Source organism: Bubalus bubalis, chromosome 5, assembly GCF_019923935.1.
Source record: "Bubalus bubalis isolate 160015118507 breed Murrah chromosome 5, NDDB_SH_1, whole genome shotgun sequence".
In the NCBI taxonomy this organism is placed as follows: Eukaryota; Metazoa; Chordata; class Mammalia; order Artiodactyla; family Bovidae; genus Bubalus; species Bubalus bubalis.
Window position 1 is genome coordinate 41836277 of NC_059161.1, and position 12064 is coordinate 41848340.

A 12064-nucleotide genomic window follows, 5' to 3' on the forward strand; every position below is an offset into this window, starting at 1 on the left:
AGATCATGGTTTCTATCCCTCTTCCTGTGTGCCTGCATGGTGACCTCTGGTCCTCCATCTAATATAGGTCCCAGCAGAACCTCAGTAAAGAGGAATCTGAGGAGCCCAGGCACATCTGATATGGGTGAGGAGAGCTCAAGGCTGCAGCCATGGCTTTGCTTGTGAGGGGAGAGTAGGTCTATGAGGGCAAAGTTAATGCAGAGAAGTTGGTGCCACCCGAGGGCATTCCAGGCAGAAGCTGACAAGCTTCTGAAAGGCCTGACCTGGCCCCCGGCAGCACTATTTTAGAAGATGAAGAAATACCGCTGAGTACAGGAGAGAGAATCCTTCCCATTTCTACACAGGACCCATTTACAATGGCATTAAAAATATAAAGTCTTCAGAGAGAAATCTGTACAATACTTGTGCATTCTAAGTTATAAAACGGCTGAGAGAAATTAAACTTGAAAATTGCACTTCATGGCTTTTGTGAACTAATTTTCAGTGAGAGGTCAAGTTGGGTTTTCTGCAGGACATGTTGACATAGATGCCTTTAAAATTAAATTAATACATGGAGAAGGACATGGCAACCCACTCCAGTATTCTTGCCTGGAGAATCCCACGGACAGAGGAGCCTGGCATGCTATAGTGCATGGGGTTGCAAAGAGTCAGACACGACTGAGTGGCTAATACTTTCCACTTTCAGATATAAGAAAATAATTTAATAAAATTCAATATCTATTTATTATTTTTGAAAACATTTAGAAACTAGAAATAGTCTTTAACTTACTGAAAGGTATCTAAAAATAACCAATAGTCAACCACACTTAAAGCAGTGGTTTCAGGACAAATACTGGGACTTCCCTGGTAGTAGAGTGGTTTGGACACCACACTTCCAGTGCAGGGGGCAGGGGTTCAATCCCTGCTCAGGGAACTAAGATTCCACTTGCCATGTAGTATGGTCAAAAAAAATTCTTTTAATTAAAAAAAAAGAGCAAATACTGTAAGATTTCACTTATATGCGAAATCTAAAAAATAAAGCTAATAAACATAACAAGAACAGACTCATACAAAGAACAAATATTGTCACCAGAGGGGGGATAGCATGGTGAAGGACAAAATAGGTGGATTAAAACGTATAAACTTGCAGTTACAGAAAAAATAAGTTATGGGGATATAATGTACAACACAGGGAATATGGTTATTAATATTTCAATAACTTTGTATGGTAATAGACTGGTTCCAAATTGGAAAAGGAGTACATCAAGGCTGTATATTGTCACCCTGTTTATTTAACTTATATGCAGAGTACATCATGAGAAATGCTGGGCTGGCTGAAGCACAAACTGGAATCAAGATTGCTGGGAGAAATATCAATAACCTCAGATATGCAGATGACACCACCCTTGTGGCAGAAAGTGAAGAAGAGCTAAAGAGCCTCTTGATGAAAGTGAGAGAGGAGAGTGAAAAAGTTGGCTTAAAGCTCAACATTCAGAAAACGAAGATCATGGCATCTGGTCCCATCACTTCATGGCAAATAGATGGGGAAACAATGGAAACAGTGACAGACTTTATTTCTTGGGCTCCAAAATCACTGCAGATGGTGACTGCAGCCATGAAATTAAAAGACGCTTATTCCTTGGAAGAAAAGTTATGACCAACCTAGATAGCATATTCAAAAGCAGAGACATTACTTTACCAACAAAGGTCCATCTAGTCAAAGCAATGGTTTTTCCAGTAGTCATGTATGGATGTGAGAGTTGGACTATAAAAAAAGCTGAGCACCAAAGAATTGATGCATTTGAACTGTGGTGCTGGATAAGCCTTTTGAGAGTCCCTTGGACTATAAGGAGATCCAATCAGTCCATCCTAAAGGAAATCAGTCCTGAATATTCGTTGGAAGGACTGATGATGAAGCTGAAACTCCAATACCTTGGCCACCTGATGTGAAAAACCAACTCATTGGAAAAGACCCTGATGCTGGGAAAGATTGAAAGCGGTAGGAGAAGGGGATGACAGAGGATGTGATGGTTGGATAGCATCACCGAGGCAATGGACATGAGTTTGAGTAGGCTCCGGGAGCTGGTGATGGACAAGGAAGCCTGGTATGCTGAAGTCCATGGGGTTGCAAAGTCAGACATGACTGAGTGACTGAACTGAAAGTAATAGATGGTAACTAAAATTATTATGGTGATCATTTTGTAATGTAAAAGGACATCAAATCACTATGTTGTACACCTGAAACTAATACAATATTGTAAGTCAATTATGTCAATAAAAATATAAAGATAAAACTTTAAAATGTAAAAAAAAAAGTCAATATAATCCATATAATAAGCATGCTTCCTGTGAAAAGCACCTGCCACGTACTAATGAAGCTATGCTTGTTTTTCATCAGACACATAAGGTTCATAAGAACAGGAACTAGAACAGTACCTGGCACACAGTAGACACTCAATAAATGTTTATTGAATGAAAGAATCATTTAACAAGGTATTTGTCAATTGAATTTGTATGCAATGCTTTGGAGAATTGCCAAAGTTATATAAATTTCCTTGATCAAAATTGTGGTAACAACTTTATTTAAATACCCTCGCATTTCCTTATTCATTCCTTCAGGGGGTCTATTAGCATCCCCAGAAGACTGGTAGAGATACCGACCTTACCATAAAGAAGAAAAGCTAGAAATAGTTGTTTCAGAACTGTAGATTACGTCTCAATTTAACCAGTATTATCCCTGGAATATGGTATTCTGCAGGCCCCATCAGCAGTTCAGTAAGGACCTCAGCTTGTTCCCACTTACCACCAAAACAGAGAAAAAAGATTTTATGAATATACTGTCTAGATAAATAAAATATCTCACTAACATTAATTGGCTGTTATTTCTCTGCTCTTATTAAAAGGAAATACCTTGTTGGCCACTCTTCACTTGTAGATACTTAAATACAACGAATTTAACACATTTCAAACCCTTAGTTTTGCAAAATGTTGCAAATCATTCCAATTTTATTGAGAAAAACCTTTTAAAGAAACAAGCTTCAAAGATCTCCAGTGGGATAGGAAATTCATACTTCAAGAATCACCTGAGAGCTTTGAAAAATGCAGATTCCTGGTCTCTACATAGCCAAGATTCTGATGTAGATGGTCTGAGATTCAGTCCATAATCTGCATATGGAAAATGGTCTCCAGGTAGTTTCATTGAGCAACCAGATTTCAGAATCGCCTTTTACATTGTGTTGCTTTATTAAAACCTTCCATAATCACTGACTGCAAAATCAGGGGCTTCTTTCCTCTTATTCTAAAAGAGAGGACTGGATCTTTTAAACACACCAAGCCTGATGCATATATAGGAGCTACAATCTCACATCCCTGCAAGACCAGGTATGTAGCATAGATACATGAGGGGGAGATAGAGCACAGTGGGGATGGCAGCAAACATGACTGATCTGAAAGGGACAGATATTTACCAGTTCTAGCCAAAGGTCAATGTGAACATAGCATTACCAGAGTTTCTACATTTTCCAAAGAAATCCATTTCACATAAAATGTCCCATGAAGGCTAAACTAAACACATCTGTAGGTAACACGTGGCCCAGAGACCAAACAATCTCTGGCTCTGAAGAGTGGCGGGGACAAAACCCTGTTAGACCATTGTATTCATTTACTGGTGGCTCAGCAGGAAAGCAGCAGCCTGCCAATGTAGGAGACCCAGGTTTGATACCTGCGTCAGGATGATCCTCTGGAGAAGGGAATGACTTCCCACTCCAGTACTTCTTGCCTGGAAAATCCCATGGACAGAGGAGCCTGGCAGGCTACAGTTTATAGGGTCGAAAAGAGTCAGACAAAACTTCGTGACTAAACAACAACAATGTTCATTTACTGAGGCTGCCAGAACAAATTATCACAACTAACTGGCTTAAAACTACAGAAGTTCGTCCTCTCAAATTATGAACCAGACGTCCTCAGTCAAGGTGTTGGCACAGCTGGTTCCTCCTGGAGGCTGAGGGAGAATGGCTTTATGCCTCTTTCCTCACTTTTGGTGGCTGTTTATAATCCTTGACATCCCTTGGCTTGTAGATACATTTCTCCAAACTGCCTCTATTCTCACATGGCCTTTCAGTCCTGCGTGTCTCCCCTCTCCCAGTCTGTTTCCCCATCTATTCTAAGGCTTTGTCATAGGATTTAGAATTGCCCCAGTCCAGGATGATCTCCGGAGAAGGCGATGGCACCCGACTCCAGTACTCTTGCCTGGAAAATCCCATGGACGGAGGAGCCTGGTAGGCTGCAGTCCATGGGGTCACGAAGAGTCAGACATGACTCAGCGACTTCACTTTCACTTTTCACTTTCCACTTTCATGCATTGGAGAAGGAAATGGCAACCCACTCCAGTGTTCTTGCCTGGAGAATCCCAGGGATGGGGGAACCTGATGGGCTGCCGTCTATGGGGTCGCAGAGAGTCGGACACAACTGAAGCGACTTAGCAGCAGCAGCAGCAGGATGATCTCATCTCCAGAGTCTTAATTACATCTGCAAAGACCCTTTTCTGAATAAAGCCACGTGTGTAGGTTCCAGGGGTTAAGGCTTGGATGTTTCTTTTGGGGAGCCACTGTTCAACCCACTACAGGCAGGTTTACATTAAAAAATATCCAAACCATTATTTCAGTCAAATTTGATTTTTTTAAACCTTTTAAAAAGAAATTTTTTTTTTCTTATCTAGTAATTTACTACAATAGAAATGACATCTGGCAGAAAATTTAACATGCCCAGGTGAGTATTGTTACAGTTTTATTTCTTATATGTTTCCTAGCTTTAAGCTGTTAGAATCATCCCATTGCTCCACTTTTCAACCATTGTTTCTAAAATCAGGGATGCTGGGCAAAGGGGTTCCTCCCTCTATGCAGTGCTCCACCATTGCAGACCTTCTTGACTGGAGAAAAATCAGTCTATGTCCATGGGAAGGAAAACAAAAAATTATGAAAGAGCAGAGTGGATAGAGTATTGGGTAGAGAGAGAAAAATAGGCAATGGAGGAGTCTGTCCTCAGACACGAGAGAAAAAAAGCAGGAAATGTGATTTGGGTAGAACAAGTCCTTGAATGAGATCTGCCTCTCCCAAGGAAATTTTGTAGCCACCCCAGAACTTAACTGATTTCTAGCGCCATCTACTGGGAAGTATAGGAACCAGCTCAGACGGGAGCTAGAAAAAAAAACGAAACAGTTGGCCACACCTTCAGTCATTTTAAGGGGGCCGCGTTTACCGGGACTTGACTCTTTCCTGTCCGTCCTAATAAGGATCTAAGAGGACTTACCAAACACCCGGCCGTCTTCTGTACATTCTTCACTCTTTAAGTACATGCGGGAGCGGGAGGCAGGACGCAGGTTCCAGAATTCATCCAGGTGTGGCAATTTGTTAGTGAGGCTTGTAACAACAGGGTTTGTATCTCTTTCCTCCGCGGATCCTTACCAAGAGCATGGTGTCTGGCACAGAAAGTGAAAGTGAAGTTGCTCAGTCGTGTCCAACTCTGCGACCCCATGGTCTGTAGCCTACCAGGCTCCTCCATCCATGGGATTTTCCAGGCAAGAATACTGGAGTGGGTTGCCACAGAGCAGCCTCTCAAAAAAAAAAAAAAAAAAAAAAAAAAAATGCCTATTGAGTATAAAAAAAGAAAATCCCAACTTAAGAATTCTACTTCTTAGCAGGGTGGGATGGGGACGGAAGAGGGAGGGAGATTCAAGGACATATGTGTACCTATGACTGATTCATGTTGATGTTTGGCAGAAACTAACATAATACTGTAACTCAATTAGACTTCAATTAAAAATAAATGGAACAAAAAGAATTCTACTTCTGGATTTCCCTGGTGGTTCAGTGGTTCCTGCAAATGCAGGAGACACAGGGTGGATCCCAGGTCTGGGAAGATTTCACATGATGCACAGCAACTAAGCCCATGCTCCACAAGCCAAGCCACTGCAATGAGAGGCCCGCACACCTGCCGTTAGAGAGTAGCCTGAATGCGCCAACAGAGACCCAGCACAGCCAAAAATAAATAAATAATCTTTTTTAAAAAAGAATTCCACTTCTTGTTGACCATTACTTGTGGACAAATTTGTTAAAAAACCATATGGCAAGCCAAGCCCCAAGAGAAAACTGGATTACCTATGACTTACTCTACTCAAGTCTTGGGATTTTATTAAGCAGTCCTTAGGATGCTCGCTCGGAGAAGGCAATGGCACCCCACTCCAGTACTCTTGCCTGGAAAATCCCATGGATGGAGGAGCCTGATAGGCTGTAGTCCGTGGGGTCGCTAAGAGTCAGACACAACTGAAGCAATTTCACTTTCACTTTTCACTTTCATGCATTGGAGAAGGAAATGGCAACCCACCCCAGTGTTCTTGCCTGGAGAACCCCAGGAATGGGGGAGCCTGGTGGGCTTCCGTCTATGGGGTCGCACAGAGTCAGACACGACTGAAGCGACTTAGCACCAGCAGCAGCAGCAGGATGCTCTCTGAGGCCCAGTTACAGTGGAGAGAGTGGCCACTGTGCTCCATGGAGGAAATCACCCCTCAGCACAGCCGACCTTCTCATCCTACTGTCCTCCACTCAAAGGGCAAAGAGCTGAGGTGTGCAGCAGTGTACAGGTGTGTGAAATACTAATATAAGTCTCTTTCCAGGTGGTGCAGTGGTAAAGAATCCACCTGCCAATGCAGGAGACTCAAGAGATTTGAGTTTGATCCCTGGGTTGGGGAGATTCCCTGGAGAAGAAAATAGCAACCCACTCCAGTATTCTTACTGGAAAATTCCAAGGACAGAGGAGCCTGGTGGGCTATAGTTCATGGGGCCTCAAAGAGTTAGGACTGAGCACACACAGACTCATATTGGTCTCTGACCTGCCATAGAGAGTTGCCATTGGTACTCGCCATAGAGTTCCTAACACTTCTACCATTTCCTGGGTGATAGGATAACTTTTCATTCTAAGGAGTGACTCTTGGTAAGTGCCTGGATGAGAGCTAGACATCAGAAAGACGGAGCTGAGGCAGGCTGGGACCCAGAATCCTTAACTGCAGTGCTTGCACCTGGACACACATCTCCTGGAGCAACAGAATACAAAGAAACTATAAGGAACTAAAAATAACTGCCTGCATGTGCAGTTGGGGCAAATTATTAACAAGATACAAAAAGACCAGAACCCAACTGCCACTTCTGATGAGCCAGGAGCAGAAGCAGGGGGCTGTGCATGACTCCTGCACACAGCCCCACTAAGGGGTGGGCAGACCACCTAAGCCACCCCTCCAGCCTGACCAGCAATCAGCCCCAACCTTCACCCTCTTCAAGAGACCAGCTTGCCCTGTTGGAGAGTGAGTCAGGCACCTGTTACTTGTCCTCGCTCCCTCCTGCTGCAACACAACTTCCAGTAAAGACTTGCCTGCCATCCTTGTCGGGCCTCCTACTCATTTCTGTTGATTAAAGACTCCAAGAACCTGGGCCAATAATAAAGCCTTGACATGATAGAAACTAGGAACTTCCACCCCCCGCCCAAGCCCCACCCACTGGGGAATGGAGGGTTAGTAATCGCTGGTGCCTCCATGATAAGGACTCCAAAAGCTCCCATGAGCACAGAGCTCTGAGTGCCTTTAGGAGGGTGAACACATGGAGATACAAGGAGGGGGGCTGCCCAGAGAGGGCATGGAGCCCCACACCCCTTCCCACAAACCTTGCCCTTTGTAGTGTTTCTATCCAGCTGTTCTGAGTAGTATTCTTTGGTAATAAACTGGTTATCTAAGCAAACTGTTTTCCCAAGCTCTGTGATGCACTCTGACCAATAATCAAACCTGAGGAGAGGGTCATAAGAACCTCAATGTACAGCCAGTTGATTAGACTGCCATGCCTACATGCTTAGTCATGTCCAACTCTTTGTAACCCTTTGGACTATAGCCTGCCAGGCTCCTTTGTCCATGGGGTTTTCCAGGCAAGAATACTGGAGCAGGTTGCCATTTCCTTCTCCAGGGGATCTTCCCAATCCAGAGACTGAAACTGCGTCTCCTGTGTTTTCTGCTGAGCCATCAGGGAAGCCCATTAGTTGATCAGAAGCACAGGTAACAACCTGGACTTGCAATGTGGAGACAGGATCTGAAGTGGGGTTGGGGGACAGTCTTGTGTGGTCTGCACTAACCCCAGAAAGACAGTGTCAGATATGAATCAAATTGTATAACAGAGTTGGTGTCAGAGTTGGAGAACTATTAAGTATGGTGGTCGGGGGGAAGGAGAGGGGACCCACACATGATATCAGAGTATTGTGAATGTGAGTAAAGGCAAACCACAGGGTGTTTTTCCTAAACAAGGTGGGAGACCACAGTCCAGTTACCAGGTGACAATTGCTGCTTGCATCTCAGAGCTAAGCTATAGTCACTGATGAGAATAACAACCCTTCAGTTATGGCTTCCCTGGTGGCTCAGATGGTAAAGAATCTGCCTTCAATACAGGAACCTGGGTTCAATCCTGGGTTGGGAAGATCCCTTGGAGAAGGGAATGGCAACCCACTCCAGTTTTCTTGCCTGAAGAATCCCCATGGACAGAGGAGCCTTGTGGGCTATAGTCCATGGGGTCACAAAGAGTCGGACACGACTGAGCAACTAACACTCCCCCTTACCTCAGAACACAGCCACTCATAAACCCTACCCCTCAGTGGGCTTCAACTTTGGCTGCGCAACATTATCACCTAGAAAGCTTTTTAAAAATTCTGATGCTGCACTCCCATGTCCACTGCAGCATTATTTAACAGTAATCCACACATGGAAACAACCTAAGTGTCACTGATGAATGAAAGGATAAAGACGCCAGATACACGCACACACACAATGGAATATCATTCAGTCATTAAAAAAAAAGAATGAAGTAGTGCCATTTGCAACAAGGACAGAAGTTGAGGGCATTATGCTCAGTGAAATAAGTCAGGCAAAGAAAGATAAATTATCATGTAGTCTTGCTTAGAGGTAGAATCTAAAAACAGGAAAACAAGCTCACAGATGCAGGGGACAGACTGGTGGCTGCCAGAGGCAGAGGGGCAGCGGCAAAGAGGCGGCAGTGCTGGCAAAGTGGGGGTCAAAAGACATAAACTTCCAGTTAAAAAGTAAGCAAGTCATGGGCATGTAATGTACAACATAGTTAATAATACTGTATTAGTGTTAGTTGCTCAGTCATGTCCAACTCTTTGTGACCCCAGGGACTGTAGCCTGCCAGGCTCCTCTGTCCATGGAATTCTCCAGGCAAGAATACTGGAGTGGGTTGCCATTTCCTACTCCAGGAATAATACTGTATTGCATATTTGAAAGTGACCAAATGAGTAGATTTTAAAAGTTCGTATCACACACATCTCTCTTAGTTTCTTATTGTTGCTATAACAATCTACCACAAACTTAGTGGCTCAAACAACCCAAACTTATTACCTTATAGGTCTACAGTGTAGAAGTCAGAAACTTCTCTGGACTAAATTATTGGCTGATTTGCGTTCCTTACTGGAGGCTCTAGAGGAGAAATGGCTTTCTTACCTTTTCCAGCTTCTAGAGGCTTTCTGAGTTCCTTCCATCTTCAAAGCCAGCCAAGCATTTCTCACATCACACTGATTTGGCTTTACTGCCTCGCTCACCCACATTTAAAGACTCTTAAGATTATGTTAGGCCCACCTGGATAATCTAGGATAATCTCCGTATATTAGAGTCAGCTGGTTAGCAACGTCAACTCTTTGCTGCCTTAATTCCCCTAGCCAAGTAATGTAACATATTCCCGGGTTGCTGGAATTAGGACGAGGACGTCTTTGGGGACCATTTTTCTGCCTATCTGGGCTTCCCTGATGGCTCAGCAGTAAAGAATCCACCTGCAATGCAGGAGACACAGGAAACGCAGATTCCATCCCTGGATCGGGAAGATCCCTTGGAGAGAAAAGCAACCCACTCCAGTATTCTTGCCTGAAAAATCCCATGGACAGAGGAGCCTGGGGGGCTTCAGGCTATGAGGGTCGCAAAAAGCCAGACACGACCCTGAGACTGACCACGTGTTCTGCAATCAACATGAAGCTGAGAACTACTGGTTTATCTGTAAGAAGAGGGACTCAAGAAGTAGCTGTCACCAAGCTGAGCCATGAAGGCAGATTGGAGACACACATTGAAAACTTGATGTTGGGGTGAGGGTGGGGGTAGCTACAGCCAGCCTCAGCAACTTTACACTGTTGCAGAATGTGTCTTGGTGGGGGAGGTGGTGGTGTTGTCATGTGATATACTCACATTCACTTCTCTGATAGTCCTGGGAAGTTTCAATTCAGTTCAGTAGCTCAGTCCTTTTGTGACCCAATGGTCTGCAGCATGCCAGGCTTCCCTGTCCATCACCAACCCCCAGAACTTGCTCAAACTCATGTCCATTGAGTTGGTGATGCCGATTCAACCATCTCATCCTCTGTTGTCCCCTTCTCCTCCTGTCTTCAGTCTTGCCCCGCATCAGGGTCTTTTCCAATTAGTCAGTTCTTCACACCAGGTGGCCAAAATATTGGAGCTTCAGCTTCAGCATCAGTGCTTCCAATGAATATTCAGGACTTATTTCCTTTAGGACTGACTGGTTTAAACTGGGAACTTTAATTGTACACTATCCCAGAGGTGACAGGGACCAGCCTCACTGAAGAATAGCTGTTACAGAAAATGTAGGTCATAACACAGGATGCAACTTCTCCAGACTTTGAGACCGGTAGCTATCAGCTTGTTCTTTGTTTTATGCTCTATGTATGTATACCACATTCTCAAGTGCTCCGCAGGCCGTCCTGTGCAGTGGAAAGTGACTGGCCAACTGGATGAATGTGGCTTGAAGATGGGTTCTGATTGGCCAACACTTTAATATTCACACATACATATCCACTCAGGATTTCTGGGGTCTCTTAAAAGATCTAACACTCCTGCAAGACAACACTCAGCTGGAAGAACAGCTGCCGCCTTTCGATGGGGCATTTATTCTCTGGTTCACAGTAGGCTTTATACTGAGCCTTTCTGTTTTACACCTGGCTCACTTCACTCATTTGTTACTTGCCTGATCTGGAAGGAATCTGACTTTACAAACTTCCCTATCCTCCAGAGTTCATATGCCTTTGTCGTTGTTTAGTCGCTCAGTCGTGTCCAACTCTTTGTGACCCCATGGACTGCAGCTTCCGGACTCCTCTGTCCATGGGATTGTCCAGGCAAGAATACTGGAATGGGTTGCCATTCCCTTCTCCAGGGGATCTTCCTGACCCAGGGATCAAACCTATCTCCTGTTTGGCAGATGGATTCTTTACTACTGAGCCACCTGGGAAGCCCTTCATATGCCTAAGTTAGGCAAAATTCTCATAAAGACCCATTTGCATCAATGCAAAAGTGAATAACATACTGTGATCATTTCACAATATACACATATATTGAATCATTGTGCTGTACACCTGAAAGTAGTATAATGCTGTGTCAGTTACACTTCAGTTTTTAAAAATATGTAATAAAATGAAACACCACTCCCACAAACACATTCTCCACAAACACATACACCCACACAAAAGTGAATAGTTCTCCAAAGAGAAGGATGGCATACAGCCAATGGCATTGCCTTGTATACACAAAACCCTTTCCTCACAACTTAGCGAGCCACACTGAGCAGAGTTAGTCTACAGTTTGAAAAAAACCTGAATCACATGTCCTGGTGAACACAGTGGTCTCTATCGGCACAAATCTTCTAGGAAATTAAGCTGAAAGATGCCCAACTATAATTTCTGCCCATTGGTCTTTCTTCAGCCTTTAAAGCATTAGTTGCTTAGTTGTGTCCAACTCTGCAACCCCATGCACTGTAGCCTGCCAGGCTCCTCCATCCATGGGATTTTCCAGGCAATAATACTGGAGTGGATTGCCATTTCCTTCTCCAGGGGATCTTCCTGACCAGGGACTGAACCCAGGTCCCCTGCTTCGCAGGCAGACTTTTTAAGCGTCTGAGCCACCAGGGAAGCCTTCAGCCTTGAGAGACACATGTGACCAACCTTACTCGTCTTACATACCCAGTCTTTCAAAAATTTAAAACGATTATCA